This window comes from Triturus cristatus, chromosome 1_1, assembly GCF_964204655.1.
Source record: "Triturus cristatus chromosome 1_1, aTriCri1.1, whole genome shotgun sequence".
Taxonomy (NCBI): Eukaryota; Metazoa; Chordata; class Amphibia; order Caudata; family Salamandridae; genus Triturus; species Triturus cristatus.
In genome coordinates, this window is record NC_140579.1 from 919,115,619 (window position 1) to 919,126,282 (window position 10,664).

Sequence of the window (10,664 nt, forward strand, 5' to 3'; positions counted from 1 at the left end):
TCATCAGCATGGCTAACTTGAATCCAGTGGCAGAATGTGCAAGGGACCTACGTCTGGGCATACCCTGCCAACTTAGGGCGAACAAAGCAAACACAAGGAGTTGATGGACGGAGCGCTGAAACTTTTCAGACACTCACCCATAGTCACAGTTCCGGGTTGAATCCATCATCATTCTTTAGCTCACTTCGCCACCTCAGTTCGGACCCAGCTATATGCAAATCAGTCTTGACCCTGTGTCTCATGGGACCAGTCCAGCCCGAAATGCCAAGCCAGGTCTTCCCTGAGCAGGAAACAAGCATCCTGGAACTGGTTTCTGGGTAACATCCTTCATCAGCCAAGCTAGCTTGAATCTTGTGGCAAAGTGAGCAAAGGAGCCACGTCTCGGCATACCCTGCTAATTTAGGGCGAACAAAGCAAACACAAGGAGATGATGGATGGAGTGCTGAAACTTTTCAGACACTCACCCACAGTCACAGATCTTAGTTGAATCCATCATCATTATTTGTATAAATTTTTAACCTCAGTTCAGACCCAACTATATGCAAATCAGTCTTGAACCAGTGTCTCATGGGAACAGTCCAGCAGAACAGCCAAACCAGGTCTTCCCTGAACCGGAAATAAGCATCCTTGGACCTGTTTCTGGGTAACACCCTTCATCAGCCAGGCTAGCTTGAATCCAGTGGCAAAGTGAGTAAGGACCCACGTCTCGGCATACCCTGCTAATTTAGGGCGAACAAAGCAAACACAAGGAGATGATGGATGGAGCGCTGAAACTTTTCAGACACTCTCCCCCAGTCACCAATCTGGGTTGAATCCATCATCATTCTTTTAGCTCACTTCGCCACCGCATTTCAGACCCAGCAATATGCATATCAGTGTTGACCCTGTGCCTCATGGGAACAGTCCAGCCCGAACTCCCAAGCCAGGTCTTCCCTGAACCGGAAACCAGCATCCTGGAACTGGTTTCTGGGTAACACCCTTCATCAGCTAGGCTAGCTTGAATCCTGTGGCAAAGTGAGCAGAGGACCCACGTCTCGGCATACCCTGCCAACTTAGGGCGAACAAAGCAAACACAAGGAGATGATGGACGGAGAACTGAAACTTTTCAGACACTCACCCCCAGTCACAGATCTGGATTGAATCCATCATCATTCTTTAGCTCACTTCGTCACCTCAGTTCGGACCCAGCTATATGCAAATCAGTCTTGACCCTGTGCCTCATGGGAACAGTCCAGCCCAAACTGCCAAGCCAGGTCTTCCCTCAACCGGAAACAAGCATCCTGGGACTGGTTTCTGGGTAACACCCGTCATCAGCCTTGCTAGCTTCAATCCAGTGGCAAAGTGTGCAAGGGTCCCACGTCTGGCCATACCCTTCCAACTTAGGGCGAACAAAGCAAACACAAGGAGATGATGGATGGAGCACTTAAACTTTTCAGACACTCACCCTGAGTCACAGATACGGGTTGAATCCATCATAATTCCTTAGCTCAAATCGTCACCTCAGTTCGGACCCAGCTATATGCAAATCAGTCTTGACCCTGTGCCTCATGGGAACAGTCCAGCCCGAACTGCCAAGCCAGGTCTTCCCTGAACAGGAAACAAGCATCCTGTGACTGGTTTCTGGGTAACACCCTTCATCAGCCAGGCTAGCTTGAATCTTGTGGCAAAGTGAGCAAAGGACCCACGTCTCGGCATACCCTGCTAATTTAGGGCGAACAAAGCAAAGACAAGGAGATGATGGATGTAGTGCTGAAACTTTTCAGACACTCAACCACAGTCACAGATCTTCGTTGAATCGATCATCATTCTTTGTATAACTTTTTCACCTCAGTTCAGACCCAGCTATATGCAAATCAGTCTTGAACCTGTGTCTCATGGGAACAGTCCAGCAGAACAGCCAAGACAGGTCTTCCCTGAACCGGAAACAAGCATCCTTGGACCGGTTTCTGGGTAACACCCTTCAGCAGCCAGGCTAGCTTGAATCCAGTGGCAAAGTGAGTAAGGACCCACGTCTCGGCATACCCTGCTAATTTAGGGCGAACAAAGCAAACACAAGGAGATGATGGACGGAGCGCTGAAACTTTTCAGACACTCACCCCCAGTCACCAATCTGGGTTGAATCCATCATCATTCTTTAGCTCACTTCGCCACCTCAGTTCAGGCCCAGCAATATGCATATCAGTCTTGACCCTGTGCCTCATGGGAACAGTCCAGCCCGAACTCCCAAGCCAGGTCTTCCCTGAACCGGAAACCAGCATCCTGGAACTGGTTTCTGGGTAACACCCTTCATCAGCCAGGCTAGCTTGAATCCTGTGGCAAAGTGAGCAGAGGCCCACGTCTCAGCATACCCTGCCAACTTAGGGCGAACAAAGCAAACACAAGGAGATGATGGACGGAGCACTGAAACTTTTCAGACACTCACCCCCAGTCACAGATCTGGATTAAATCCATCATCATTCTTTAGCTCACTTCGCCACCTCAGTTCAGACCCAGCAATATGCACATCAGTCTTGACCCTGTGCCTCATGGGAACAGTCCAGCCCGAACTGCCAAGCCAGGTCTTCGCTGAACCGGAAACAAGCAGCCTGGGATTGGTTTCTGTGTAACAACCTTCATCACCCAAGCTAGCTTGAATCCTGTGGCAAAGTGAGCAAAGGACCCCCGTCTGGGCATACCCTGCCAACTTAGGGCGAACAAAGCAAACACAAGGAGATGATGGACGGAGCGCTGAAACTTTTCAGACACTCACCCCAAGTAACAGATGTGGGTTGAATCCATCATCATTCTATAGCTCACGTCGCCCCCTCAGTTCAGACCCAGCTATATGCAAATCAGTCTTGAACCTGTGTCTCATGGGAACAGTCCAGCCCGAACAGGCAAGCCAGGTCTTCCCTGAACCGGAAACAAGCATCCTGGGACTGGTTTCTGGGTAACACCCGTCATCAGCCTTGCTAGCTTCAATCCAGTGGCAAAGTGTGCAAGGGGCCCTCGTCTGGCCATACCCTTCCAACTTAGGGCGAACAAAGCAAACACAAGGAGATGATGGATGGAGCACTTAAACTTTTCAGACACTCACCCACAGTCACAAATCTGGGTTGAATCCATCATCATTCTTTAGCTCACTTCGCCACCTCAGTTCGGACCAAGCTATATTCAAATCAGTCTTGACCCTGTGCCTCATTGGAACAGTCCAGCCCGAACTGCCAAGCCAGGTCTTCCCTGAACCGGAAACAAGCATCCACAGACTGGTTTCTGGGTAACACCCTTCATCAGCCAAGCTAGATTGAATCCTGTGGCAAAGTGAGAAAAGGACCCACGTCTGGGCAAACACTGCCAACTTAGGGCGAACGAAGCAAACACAAGGAGATGGTGGACGGAGCGCTGAAACTTTTCAGACACTCATCCACGGTCACAGATGTGGGTTGAATCCATCATCATTCTTTAGCTCACTTCGCCACCTCAGTTCAGACCCAGCAATATGCACATCAGTCTTGACCCTGTGCCTCATGGGAACAGTCCAGCCCGAACTGCCAAGCCAGGTATTCGCTGAACCGGAAACAAGCAGCCTGGGATTGGTATCTGTGTAACAACCTTCATCACCCAAGCTAGCTTGAATCCTGTGGCAAAGTGAGCAAAGGACCCACGTTTGGGCATACCCTGCCAACTTAGGGCGAACGAAGCAAACACAAGGAGATGATGGACGTAGCGCTGAAACTTTTTAGACACTCGCCCCAGTCACAGATGTGGGTTGAATCCATCATCATTCTTTAGCTCACTTCGCCACCTCAATTCAGACCCAGCTATATGCAAATCAGTCTTGACCCTGTGTCTCATTCGAACAGTCCAACCCAAACAGCCAAGCAAGGTCTTCTCTGAACCGGAAACAAGCATCATGGGACCGGTTACTGGGTAACACCCTTCATCAGCCTGGCTATCTTGAATCCAGTGGCAAAGTGTGCAAGCGACCCACGTCTGGGCATACCCTGCTAATTTTGGGCGAACAAAGCAAACACAAGGAGATGATGGACGGAGCGCTGAATTTTTTCAGACACTCACCCACAGTCACAGATGTGGGTTGAATCCATCATCATTCTTTAGCTCACGTCGCCACCTCAGTTCAGACCCAGCTATATGCAAATCAGTCTTGAACCTGTGTCTCATGGGAACAGTCCAGCCCGAACCGGCAAGCCAGGTCTTCCCTGAACTGGAAACAAGCATCCTGGGACTGGTTTCTGGGTAACACCCGTCATCAGCCTTGCTAGCTTCAATCCAGTGGCAAAGTGTGCAAGGGGCCCACGTCTGGCCATACCTTTCCAACTTAGGGCAAACAGAGCAAACACAAGGAGATGATGGATGGAGCACTTAACCTTTTCAGACACTCACCCACAGTCACAAATCTGGGTTGAATCCATCATCATTCTATAGCTCACTTCGCCACCTCAGTTCGGACCAAGCTATATGCAAATCAGTCTTGACCCTGTGCCTCATTGGAACAGTCCAGCCCGAACTGCCAAGCAAGGTCTTCCCTGAACCGGAAACAAGCATCCACGGACTGGTTTCTGGGTAACACCCTTCATCAGCCAAGCTAGTTTGAATCCTGTAGCAAAGTGAGAAAAGGACCCACGTCTGGGCAAACACTGCCAACTTAGGGCGAACGAAGCAAACACAAAGAGATGGTGGACGGAGCGCTGAAACTTTTCAGACACTCATCCACGGTCACAGATGTGGGTTGAATCCATCATCATTCTTTAGCTCACTCCGCCACCTCAGTTCGGATCCAGCTATATGCAAATCAGTCTTGACCCTGTGCCTCATGGGAACAATCCAGCCCGAACTGCCAAGCCAGGTCTTCCCTGAACCGGAAACAAGCATCCTGAGATTGGTTTCTGTGTAACAACCTTCATCACCCAAGCTAGCTTGAATCCTGTGGCAAAGTGAGCAAAGGACCCACGTCTGGGCATACCCTGCCAAATTAGGGCGAACAAAGCAAACACAAGGAGATGATGGACAGAGCGCTGAAACTTTTCAGATACTCACCCCGAGTCACAGATGTGGGTTGAATCCATCATCATTCTTCAGCTCACTTCGCCACCTCAGTTCAGACCCAGCAATATGCATATCAGTCTTGACCCTGTGCCTCATGGGAACAGTCCAGCCCAAACAGGCAAGCCAGGTCTTCCCTGAACCGGAAACAAGCATCCTGGGACCGGTTTTTGGGTATCACCCTTCATCAGCCTGGCTAACTTGAATCCAGTGGCAAAGTGTGCAAGGGGCCCATGTCTGGGCATACCCTGCCAACTTAGGTCGAACGAAGCAAACACAAGGAGATGATGGACGGAACACTGACATTTTTCAGACACTCACCCCCAGTCACAGATGTGGGTTGAATCCATCATCATTCTTTAGCTCATTTCGCCACCGCAATTCAGACCCAGCTATATACAAATCAGTCTTGACCCTGTGTCTCATGGGAACAGTCCAGCCCGAACAGCCAAGCCAAGTCTTCCCTGAACCAGAAACAAGCATCCTGGGACTGGTTTCTGGGTAACACCCTTTATCTGCCTGGCTACCTTGACTCCAGTGGCAAAGTGAGCAAGGGACCCACGTCTGGGCATACCCTGCCAACTTAGGGCGAACAAAGCAAACACCAGGAGATGATAGACGGAGCACTGACATTTTTCAGACACTTGCCCCAGTCACAGATGTGGGTTGAATCCATAATCATTCTTTAGCTCATTTTGCCACCGCAATTCAGACCCAGCTATATACAAATCAGTCTTGACCCTGTGCCTCATGGGAACAGTCCAACTCGGACAGCCAAGCCAAGTCTTCCCTGAACCGGAAACAAGCATCCTGGGACCAGTTTTTGGGCAACACCCTTCACCTGCCTGGCTAGCTTGAATCCAGTGGCAAAGTGTGCAAGGGGCCCATGTCTGGGCATACCCTGCCAACTTAGGGCGAACAAAGCAAACACCAGGAGATGATGGACGGAGCACTGAAACTTTTCAGACACTCACCCACAGCCACAGATCTGGGTTAAATCCATCATCATTCTTAAGCTCACTTCGCCACCTCAGTTCGCACCCAGCTATATGGAAATCAGTCTTGACCCTGTGCCTCATTGGAACAGTCCAGCCCGAACTGCCAAGCCAGGTCTTCCCTGAACCGGAAACAAGCATCCATGGACTGGTTTCTGGGTAACACCCTTCATCAGCCAAGCTAGCTTGAATCCTGTAGCAAAGTGAGCAAAGGACACACGTTTGGGCATACCCTGCCAACTTAGGGCGAACAATGCAACACAAGGAGATGATGGACGGAGCACTGAAACTTTTCAGACACTCACCTACAGCCACAGATCTGGGTTGAATCCATCATCATTCTTAAGCTCAATTCGCCACCTCAGTTCGCACCCAGCTATATGCAAATCAGTCTTGACCCTGTGTCTCATTCGAACAGTCCAACCCGAACAGCCAAGCAAGGTCTTCTCTGAACCGGAAACAAGCATCATGGGACCGGTTACTGGGTAACACCCTTCATCAGCCTGGCTAGCTTGAATCCAGTGGCAAAGTGTGCAAGCGACCCACGTCTGGGCATACCCTGCTAATTCTGGGCGAACAAAGCAAACACAAGTAGATGATGGATGGAGTGCTGAAACTTTTCAGACACTCACCCAGAGTCACAGATCTTCGTAGAATCGATCATCATTCTTTGTATAACTTTTTAACCTCAGTTCAGACCCAGCTATATGCAAATCAGTCTTGAACCTGTGTCTCATGGGAACAGTCCAGCAGAACAGCCAAGCCAGGTCTTCCCTGAACCGGAAACAAACATCCTTGGACCGGTTTCTGGGTAACACCCTTCATCAGCAAGGCTAGCTTGAATCCAGTGGCAAAGTGAGTAAGGACCCACGTCTCGGCATACCCTGCTAATTTAGGGCGAACAAAGCAAACACAAGGAGATGATGGACAGAGCGCTGACACTTTTCAGACACTCACCCCCAGTCACCAATCTGGGTTGAATCCAACATCATTCTTTAGCTCCCTTTGCCACCTCAGTTCGGACACAGCTTTATGCAAATCAGTCTTGACCCTGTGCCTCATGGGAACAGTCCAGCCCGAGCTGCCAAGCCAGGTCTTTCCTGAACCAGAAACAAGTATCCTGGGACTGGTTTCTGGGTAACACCCTTCATCAGCCAAGCTAGATTGAATCCTGTAGCACAGTGAGAAAAGGACCCACGTCTAAGCAAACACTGCCAACTTAGGGCGAACGAAGCAAACACAAGGAGATGATGGACGGAGCACTGAAACTTTTCAGACACTCATCCACGGTCACAGATGTGGGTTGAATCCATCATCATTCTTTAGCTCACTTCGCCACCTCAGTTCGGACCCAGCTATATGCAAATCAGTCTTGACCATGTGCCTCATGGAAACAGTCCAGCCCAAACTGCCAAGCCAGGTCTTCCCTGAACCGGAAACAAGCATCCTGGGATTGGTTTCTGTGTAACAACCTTCATCACCCAAGGTAGCTTGAATTCTGTGGCAAAGTGAGCAAAGGACCCACGTCTGGGCATACCCTGCCAACTTAGGGCGAACAAAGCAAACACAAGGAGATGATGGACAGAGCGCTGAAACTTTTCAGACACTCACCCCGAGTCACAGATGTGGGTTGAATCCATCATCATTCTTTAGCTCACTTTGCCACCTCAGTTGAGACGCAGCTATATGCAAATCAGTCTTGAACCTGTGTCTCATGGGAACAGTCCAGCCCGAACAGGCAAGCCAGGTCTTCCCTGAACCGGAAACAAGCATCCTGGGACCGGTTTTTGGGTAACACCCTTCATGAGCCTGGCTAGCTTGAATCCAGTGGCAAAGTGTGCAAGGGGCCCACGTCTGGTCATACCCTGCCAACTTAGGTCGAACAAAGCAAACACAAGGAGATGATGGAAGGAACGCTGAAATTTTTCAGACACTCACCCCCAGTCACAGATGTGGTTTGAATCCATCATTCTTTAGCTCATTTCGCCACCGCAATTCAGACCCAGCTATATACAAATCAGTCTTGACCCTGTGTCTCATGGGAACAGTCCAGCCCGAACAGCCAAGCAAGGTCTTCTCTGAACCGGAAACAAGCATCCTGGGACTGGTTTTTGGGTAACACCCTTCATCAGCCTGGCTAACTTGAATCCAGTGGCAAAGTGTGCAAGGGGCCTATGTCTGGGCATACCCTGCCAACTTAGGGCAAACAAAGCAAACACAAAGAGTTGATGGACGGAGCGCTGAAACTTTTCAGACGCTCACCCATAGTCACAGATCTGGGTTGAATCCACCATCATTCTTTATCTCACTTCGCCACCTCTGTTCGGACCCAGCTATATGCAAATCAGTCTTGACCCTGTGCCTCATGGGACCAGTCCAGCCCGAACTGCCAAGCCAGGTCTTCCCTGAACAGGAAACAAGCATCCTGGAACTGGTTTTTGGGTAACACCCTTCATCAGCCAAGCTAGCTTGAATCTTGTGACAAAGTGAATAAAGGACCCACGTCTCGGCATACCCTGCTTATTTAGGGCGAACAAAGCAAACACAAGTAGATGATGGATGGAGTGCTGAAACTTTTCAGACACTCACCCACAGTCACAGATCTTCGTTGAATCGATCATCATTCTTTGTATAACTTTTTAACCTCAGTTCAGACCCAGCTATATGCAAATCAGTCTTGAACCTGTGTCTCATGGGAACAGTCCAGCAGAAAAGCCAAGCCAGGTCTTCCCTGAACCTGAAACAAGCATCCTTGGACCGGTTTCTGGGTAACACCCTTCATCAGCCAGGCTAGCTTGAATCCAGTGGCAAAGTGAGCAAGGGACCCACGTCTGGCCATACCCTGCCAACTTAGGGCGAACAAAGCAAACACCAGGAGATGATGGACGGAGCGCTGACATTTTTCAGACACTCGCCCCAGTCACAGATGTGGGTTGAATCCATAATCATTCTTTAGCTCATTTTGCCACCGCAATTCAGACCCAGCTATATACAAATCAGTCTTGACCCTGTGTCTCATGGGAACAGTCCAGCTCGGACAGCCAAGCCAAGTGTTCCCTTAACCGGAAACAAGCATCCTGGGACCAGTTTTTGGGCAACACCCTTCATCTGCCTGGCTAGCTTGAATCCAGTGGCAAAGTGTGCAAGGGTCCCACGTCTGGGCATACCCCGCCTTCTTAGGGCGAACAAAGCAAACACCAGGAGATGATGGATGGAGCACTGAAACTTTTCAGACACTCACCCACAGCCACAGATCTGGGTTGAATCCATCATCATTCTTAAGCTCACTTCACCACCTCAGTTCGCACCCAGCTATATGGAAATCAGTCTTGCCCCTGTGCCTCATTGGAACAGTCCAGCCCGAACTGCCAAGCCAGGTCTTCCCTGAACCGGAAACAAGCATCCATGGACTGGTTTCTGGGTAACACCCTTCTTCAGCCAAGCTAGCTTGAATCCTGTAGCAAAGTGAGCAAAGGACACACGTTTGGGCATACCCTGCCAACTTAGGGCGAACAATGCAAACACAAGGAGATGATGGACGGAGCACTGAAACTTTTCAGACTCTCACCTACAGCCACAGATCTGGGTTGAATCCATCATCATTCTTAAGCTCAATTCGCCACCTCAGTTCGCACCCAGCTATATGCAAATCAGTCTTGACCCTGTGTCTCATTCGAACAGTCCAACCCGAACAGCCAAGCAAGGTCTTCTCTGAACCGGAAACAAGCATCATGGGACCGGTTACTGGGTAACACCCTTCATCAGCCTGGCTAGCTTGAATCCAGTGGCAAAGTGTGCAAGCGACCCACGTCTGGGCATACCCTGCTAATTCTGGGCGAACAAAGCAAACACAAGTAGATGATGGATGGAGTGCTGAAACTTTTCAGACACTCACCCAGAGTCACAGATCTTCGTAGAATCGATCATCATTCTTTGTATAACTTTTTAACCTCAGTTCAGACCCAGCTATATGCAAATCAGTCTTGAACCTGTGTCTCATGGGAACAGTCCAGCAGAACAGCCAAGCCAGGTCTTCCCTGAACCGGAAACAAACATCCTTGGACCGGTTTCTGGGTAACACCCTTCATCAGCCAGGCTAGCTTGAATCCAGTGGCAAAGTGAGTAAGGACCCACGTCTCGGCATACCCTGCTAATTTAGGGCGAACAAAGCAAACACAAGGAGATGATGGACGGAGCGCTGACACTTTTCAGACACTCACCCCCAGTCACCAATCTGGGTTGAATCCAACATCATTCTTTAGCTCACTTTGCCACCTCAGTTCGGACACAGCTTTATGCAAATCAGTCTTGACCCTGTGCCTCATAGGAACAGTCCAGCCCGAGCTGCCAAGCCAGGTCTTTCCTGAACCAGAAACAAGTATCCTGGGACTGGTTTCTGGGTAACACCCTTCATCAGCCAAGCTAGATTGAATCCTGTAGCACAGTGAGAAAAGGACCCACGTCTAAGCAAACACTGCCAACTTAGGGCGAACGAAGCAAACACAAGGAGATGATGGACGGAGCACTGAAACTTTTCAGACACTCATCCACGGTCACAGATGTGGGTTGAATCCATCATCATTCTTTAGCTCACTTCGCCACCTCAGTTCGGACCCAGCTATATGC